Source organism: Dendronephthya gigantea, unplaced genomic scaffold (assembly GCF_004324835.1).
Source record: "Dendronephthya gigantea isolate DGI-Jeju-01 unplaced genomic scaffold, DenGig_1.0 000546F, whole genome shotgun sequence".
Classification (NCBI taxonomy): domain Eukaryota; kingdom Metazoa; phylum Cnidaria; class Anthozoa; order Malacalcyonacea; family Nephtheidae; genus Dendronephthya; species Dendronephthya gigantea.
In genome coordinates this window covers 17,501-23,298 of record NW_021163556.1, presented here as the reverse complement: position 1 = coordinate 23,298, position 5,798 = coordinate 17,501, and the positions used below count along the sequence as shown (strand labels likewise).

Below are 5,798 nucleotides of genomic sequence, written 5' to 3'. Positions count from 1 at the left end.
GATTCCCTTAGGAATTGTGGAATGCAGAATATTGTGGATAATTGGGGATTTAAAAATTATATTTATGAAATGCTACGAATATGTGTTTGTTGTTTGGCAAAACGCGGGTGCAATATGGAAATGCGTGAGATGCCTTGGCCGGTTATTGCCATTCTGGTCAAGTCTCTTTCGTTTGTTTTTCGTTGAAAATTGTATTTATGTTTCATCAGGCTCCAAGCACAACTAGGGAAAGCACGTTTCTAACCCCCTAACAGGTCTTGGAACGACGTGCTCGCATATGTGATTTGTGATAATGAGCGGAAATTGTGTGACGTTAATTCGTGGTGAGATCGGTGATGATGATGAAGTCCAAATATGCATGAGTATGCTGTTTATCCGTATGTAGTGGGCTGTTGGTTTGCTATAGGGGGCTAATCCCTGAATTGATTGGTTTCTGCTCTCTGAATTGATTAGCTCCATCAATTAAACAAATGGGCCATCCCAAATCACCTTTGACCAAAGATCAAATATCTCCACTACCCAGACACAACCCACAGAACCGGCTCCATCAAGCGACAACCAACAAATCGAAAGAGCACACCCATGGAGACCACATTGGAGTGATTCACCAAACTACAAACCATCTGCAGCCACGTTGACAAATATGGACCCCTTAGACAACACAACCTTGCCACGAATAAACATTTAGGATCACATAAACAAATAATATGTACAAAAAATATGTATAAAAAATACATTCATTAATGGCATGGATGGCAGACAATCAAATCATACAATGCCGGCCATAAACATACAGTTGTACAAATAGTTATCATAATATTGAACCACCATCAGTCACATAGCAATATCATGTAAATAATTCATTTGATTCGCTCACCGAGCACTGTTGTAAATACAACACACGTTCAGTCTCTTCAATCACGACCTTGATACAGTTTCATCACCACGTCCAATTGTAACTCCAAAATCCACCTTGAAACAAACACACACATGAGTTGAATTATCGCTCCGAACGTTCTCCAAAGAGAACTCGTAATTATATATTTCGAATACACTATACGTCATTAAACCGACCGCCATTTGCAATAACTCAAACAATCCACCACTACCCCTCTTCATCCCCCGGATCAACCAAACTCTCCCCCTATCCTTGCCAGTGCTTCCACAACGTGGAAACACAAACCACACAACCCATTTTTCAAACGAGACCCTAACCCGGACCGTAAGTGGAACCCTAACCCCAACCTTAAACAAAACCCAACCCCACAACCACATACAATTCCAACCGTAAGATCGGTTTCGGAGGCCTAAATAGCCATAATTTTTAAAAAAATAGCACCCCCAACACCATCCCCCCCGAAACAAATTCGGCCTCGCTTTCACGATTCACAACCTCGATGTCACACAGCACACTCATTTTACATTTCTTGCGCGTTAACACTCAAGCAAACTTCGGTAAGCATCTGGACGCTTGCTTTTCTTCGAATTGAAGGGTAAGTAAGACCATTTAAATATTTACATCTGTAACTCCTAACATAACAGTTCCCGGCCGGCACTAACCAGCCGTATTAGATATCATATTCACAGAGATGGGGCCAAAATAAAACAACATTTTCCTCGGTACGCTCCCATGCCGCGGTTTATAATTATTTTAATAACGGTAATACACGTGGGATTGAATACCAACCTTCCTCACAAAATCACCACACATTGGGGATGTTTTATGGAGCTAATCAATTCAGAGAACAGAAACCAATCAATTCATGGATTAGCCCTCAACAGCAAACCAACAGCCCACTACAGGGTGTAACAAACAAAACGCAACCACTTAATATTCATGAATATCCTCTTTGTTCTACAACACAAAAGACGTTTGGCCCCTGGGATGCGAGAAAGCTTGTAATCATATTCTAGCGGCACAATCGTCGGTAAACAAAGTCGGGTGCGTAAACCAACGAGCTGAAATGAAAGTATTTAACGAGTAAAATTCTATTTACAATTATTTTACAAGGTCGACAGTTAGCATTCAAGTTATCATGCACGACAATAAAAGCTCGTTGTTCGGTTGTAAGCTGCACCATTATTAGTTTGGCTGATTAATTTGACCATTAGCAGTTGAACTGTACGATTAGAAGCCATTTTAAAATCCCAGGGGCATAAAATCTATTGAGCTTATGAACAATATGAATTTTAGAATATTACACTTAATATACACCCTGTACACACGGATAAACAGCATGCTCATGCATATTTGGACTTCATCATCATCACCGATCTCACCACGAATTCACGTCACACAATTTCCGCTCATTATCACAAATCACATATGCGAGCACGTCGTTCCAAGAACTGCTAGCAGGTTAGAAACGTGCTTTCCCTAGTTATGCTTGGAGCCTGATGAAACATAACTACAGTTTTCAACGAAAAACAAACGAAAGCGACTTGACCAGAATGGCAATAACCGGCATTCATTCTGGCCAACGCATTTCACACATTTCCATATTGCACCCGCGTTTTGCCAAACAACAAACACATATTCGTAGCATTTCATCAATATAATTTTTAAATCCCCAATTATATCCACAATATTCTGCATTCCACAATTCCTATAAAGGAATCATATCAAATGTCACCAATCATCAATCTTCATCATTGCCACATGGCCAATCACCTCATTTTTTAAAGGCGCCCTCCAACAACCCTACAATGAGGGCATAGCTATCTCCACAGGATCTGAATACCTGCAACCACATATAAAATAAAAATATTGACTAAAAATGAAGGCATTGCAAAGGAGGAAAAATCCGATCAAAATTTGCCATTGAAAATCAGAAAATATAGGTCCTGGTCATGTGTTTATATAAGTTTATTGGCGATCAAAGACCCTAAATAAATCTCGATTCTCGATAATGTAATGTATATCTTCAAAAGCTGACACTATAGCTGTCTAGCAGGCGAATGCGGAATCACAACAAGGCTATATATGAATATTTGGCACTATAGACAAATTATCAGCAAATTTTTACAGTGAATAATGTCCCGCTTATTCTATACTTATTCAACAGCACTTAATAATATGACCAAGTGAGAATATCCTACCTCAAAAAATATTCACGCAATATTCGAACATATTTTAGGTGAGAATATGGGGTGTGTTTTATTCACAGGTATTCACGTCGGAATACTACTAATATTCCGGGGATATATGTGTGAATACGTGTGAATAGTCATTCAATCTCGCTCACAGATAGGCTAAGTAAAACCACGAGTTTTGCATCCATTTTTGCGTTCGACAATTAAAGGAGAACACATTCTAAGGCATTATGAGCAGCTATGAAAAAATCAGCGGAAGGGACTCAGCTGAGATTCGGTTGCTTAACATCAAAGTGTAACAAAAAATGACCTCATAAACACTAATTTTTTTTCGACTGTAGCGTTTTGAACTGATCCTATTTGTCGAGAAAACCTAATCAAGATCAATGCATAGGTTACTTTCTCCTGAAGACCACGGTTTGCTTTTCACGGTTAGATATTTCAGGACATGCATGAAGAGACAATTTTTGTTCTTTGCGCTCAAATGGATTCAGACATCAAGCAGTGTTGTAAAGTGAACATAATTTCGGTATGATGATATGTAGTGTTAGGTTGTTTTTTCGATAAGACTTTCAACAATTAATAACTCTCTCCATAATATAATATACTCTTCTGTGCATTGCGCAAAGTGTTATGTATATCTTTACACATTTATATCGACCGCTATTAATTCATTCAAGTATTAGTAATTAGTTTAACAATACACATTATACTACGATGAAATATTATGCATTTGAAACATTTGAAAGAGATCTAATCACGAACGCTGGGTTGCATGTTGGTATCTCAACATAACTGTCGCGATATAGGTAAGTAGCGGTATAATTTTATTTATATATATACATATTTATATATATATATATATATATATATATATATATATAAAAGAGCGAAAATATATTCATTTATTATAAGAGTAGTAGCTACTCGGAGTTTCAAGGTATGGAGCGATCATCAGGCTAATGACAGGTCTGGTCAGTGTTATTCTTTATATATACATCGTGATATTAGGTGTCGAGTTACGTGTCTAAATTGCGCGAAAAGTTCAGAGCGTTTGTTTCGAACACTGTTGGCTGATGGTAACTGCTAATAAATGCTGTTCGATATTCAGAAGCACATCGTACTTTAAGTTCAACCGCATGATATTGTTTAAATACAAACATGTCTTTCACTTTGTGTTGAACTATTCTTAAACTGTTGTTCATATGATAACCATAGAGCTTATATTAGGGTGTAATAATTGTGTGTTACGGAATGAAACTTCATCGAACAGCGTAAAAAGAACGGTTTATTCGTGCCTTGTGGAGGAATTGCCGTATCATGCGAGCGAAATCAAACCGCGTACGGGAAATTAGCCGAAGATTTCGAGTAGTGCACCACAACTCTTGCGATAGAAAGCTCTGTCGTAGATATAGATACGGTCACATGCGCTCTTCAACGATCTAGCGTCGCATTGCGTCAAGCCCAGAATTTCGCATCTTTCAGATTTTACTGGACAAAAATCAAGTTGATAGTCATATTCGTTTAGAACCACAGTGAACAAATGATGCGTAAAGTCTACAGGGTGTCCCAGAAAAAACAAAAACTATTGAAATCACCCATAACAATGCAATTGTTAGAGTTTGAATGCTTAAGCACTCTGTTGGGACCCATAGGTGTATAAATGTTTGCCATGTAGTCATTTTTATGCATGCATATGATGGAGTAAAATTTGCTTCTTCGCAAAATGATATTTATCAACAATATTTACAATTTACAAACATGGATAACATTATTTAAATGTGCATCTCAAGGACCATGAGCTTCGACATGTCCCCTTTCTCTAGCAGCACAAAGCATTTAGCATTTTATAAGTTGCATTAAATCCCCACGGGCTGTAATTCGTGAACACAGCATTCAAATTTTAACAATGAGTGATTTCAATAGTTTTCGTTTTTTTTGGGACACCCTGTAGATACGCAAATCGTTCAGTGGTATTTCAAAGAATAACAATTAAGAATGATGAGAATGATAAAGAGCAAAGCGGCTCTTTCCCATTAGGATGGATAATGTAATTAGTTTGAATTTCTATTTATCATGCATACATGTATACCTTTGTGTACGTAGTAAACGTATAATTTTGGTAGCCGGTGCGTCTATGGACACTTTAAAGTTACACTACAAGAACTGCATGATTGCAGATGTTTTTGAACTTTTTTATTATGACAAGCGCGACTTGATGGTCGATGAAATTTTGCAATTAGCTACACATTCGCACAGGCTGCTATTAACGTACAACCTAATAAGTTCTCCTAACAAGGAAATTTGTTGAAGAAATGTAGAAATACTCACCATCATTGTCTGTAGTAAAGGTCTATTGAATTCAAATACACGATATATTCATGTAATCACTAATCGACGATTTCCATCTTCAATTTCCGTGCTTAGATGGCCAGCATGATCCAAACCTAACTTATTTTGTTTTAAAGATTCCGGCTTTTCGTTAATATTGAGTTGGAAAAATACTTGTCATTCAATCTCGCTCACAGATTTGTACGCTAGGTGAAATCACGAGTTTGCATCCATTTTTGCGTTCGAGAAAGGAGAACGCATTCTAAGGCATTATGAGCAGCTATGAAAAAATCAGCAGAAGCAACACAGACAGCTGAGATTCGGTTGCTTACATCGAAGTGTAACAAAAAATGACTTCATAAACACGAATTTTT

General features: G+C 37.6%; 1 protein-coding gene across 1 annotated transcript in view; it reads left to right on the top strand.

Annotated features, from left to right (window-relative positions):
* Positions 1-1,398: 1,398 nt before the first annotated feature.
* The window catches only part of LOC114543765, a 19,077-nt gene continuing 14,677 nt past the window's right edge, over positions 1,399-5,798 (top strand). The window contains exon 1 of the mRNA XM_028562614.1: positions 1,399-1,493. The gene's annotated coding sequence lies outside the window, so the exon portion shown is untranslated. The remainder of the gene's footprint in view (positions 1,494-5,798) is intronic.